Source organism: Octopus bimaculoides, chromosome 11 (genome assembly GCF_001194135.2).
Source record: "Octopus bimaculoides isolate UCB-OBI-ISO-001 chromosome 11, ASM119413v2, whole genome shotgun sequence".
Taxonomy (NCBI): Eukaryota; Metazoa; Mollusca; class Cephalopoda; order Octopoda; family Octopodidae; genus Octopus; species Octopus bimaculoides.
In genome coordinates, this window is record NC_068991.1 from 2,700,920 (window position 1) to 2,702,922 (window position 2,003).

The 2,003-nt window shown below is 38.0% G+C and overlaps 1 protein-coding gene across 2 annotated transcripts in view; it reads left to right on the forward strand.

Moving 5' to 3' along the window:
- LOC106884067 (transcription factor kayak) overlaps positions 1-2,003 on the forward strand; it is a 39,216-nt gene that overhangs the window by 8,766 nt on the left and 28,447 nt on the right. The window lies entirely within an intron of this gene.

Genomic DNA, 2,003 nt, shown 5'->3' on the forward strand with positions numbered 1-2,003 from the left:
AAAAAATTTTTTTTAAACGTCTAGACAGTTTAAAAAAAATTTTTTTTTTTACCTGCCATCCCGCATGAATTCACATCGCGGCAGGAGGCACAAAAAAGAGTGGCAACGTAAAACACGCTACTTCATCAGAAGCAATACTGGAAAAATCCCCCACCGCAGTAAAGGCGGTGCTCTAGTATGGCCTCAGCTCCTGGTTGAAACCCATAAAAGATAAAAGATATATGTATGTATATTTATATACAAACATATACATATATATTTTTGAAGAGGTCTTAGGCCAACAGGTTTTGGGGCCTAACGATACGCCCGAAAGCTAAACCTTTAATGGACGGGAAATCCAAGGTAATTCCATAAACCGGCGTGTTATGTGTGTGTATGTGTGTGTCTGTGTGCATATAAATTATGTATTATACATTATATATATACGTTATATATACATTATTAGTATACAGTAATCCCTCGACTATCGCGGTCGTTACGGTCCAAACTCACCGTGATATGTGAAAATCCGCGATGCAGAAACAGTACTGTACTGTATATATTTTTAGAAAAATTTTATAATTTGTTTATATTTATTTTATTATAAATGCAAAACAACATCACAGAGGAATCGACGTAAGCTTAATAATAAACTGCGATAGGTGAACCGTGGTATGGCGTGCGATTACTGTATATAGATCATATATAGAGTCCGCCAAAAAATGAACACGCACTTCATTAATGGAAAAATCTGTATAAATATTCAACTTATATTAATACCTATAAAATATAAAGGCGTACCTAAACTGAACTTTCCGATTTTTTTTTTTTTTACCAGATTCCTATGTTTTCGATGACGGAGATTCCGAATATGCAAAAAAAAAAAAAACATGTTTTCAAAATTTTTTATTCCCCACCTCTCTGCCCTAAATTTTCAATTCTTAACTTTTTTTCAATCTACGTGGAAAAATACGGAGACTAAGAATATGGGGTGGGGTAACGAATTTTGATTTCAAATTTTCCATGAAAAACGCCAAAATTGACGCACACTCCATCCCGCTGTCTAAAAGTGAAAATGAACGGCTGTTTTGTCCGTTTCTGCATTCGTAGATTTATAGTGAAACACCATGTGAAGCCCTCACCACGAAACTCGACATGCTAAAAATAATAGCTAAATGTCTGGAGAATTCTTGTGTTTGTGTGTGTGTGCTAGCGCGCGCTACAATTTCTACAGCTTATCCGAATGAACAGAGAAAGAAGCACACAGAAATATATTTTACATATCTGTCGTATACGTCGGTTTTGTTTTTTCACTTTAAAGGTAAACGGTTCTGATAGAAGCAATTACTTTGCTGTCAATTCAATGGATTAATCTAAACAAAATACAAGTTTAGTTACCAGCACCTTTGTGTTCTTCATTCCAAAATGATAAGAATTTTAAGTCCACAGGGAATTACAATCCCAGAGCCTAAATCAGTGAAGGACCTGTGTATCGACATGAGTGATGATTCCTCTTTCCAAGTGCACATTACCAGGATGGCGACAAAGTGCAGACGAATGGCTGAATGGATCCTGAGAACGTTCAGAACCAGAGAGAAGGAAACCATGATGGTCCTCTGGAAGACATTCGTCCTCAACCAGAGAAAAATTAACAGCGGACCTTGAAGCAATCCAGCGAAGCTTCACAAAGAAAATCGTCTCATTGCAACAGCTCAGCTACTGGGAAAGGCTGAAATAGCTATGGCTCTACTCCTTGGAGCAAAGGCTGGAGACGTATGCAGTAATATACATCTGGAAGATCCTGGAAAGGATTGTGCCATATTTTGGTATTGAAAGCTACACAAATGCCAGAATGGGTCGACACTGCACGGTGCCAGCAATGCCATCGCGCTTCGGGACCAGTTACTGCTACAGCCTGGGCTTCAGGGGATCACAGCTTTTTAATATTTTCTCAAAGAACCTGAGAGACCTACACAAAGTGGATGTTGGCGTTTTCAAATCAAAACTGGATCTCTTCTTGTCGT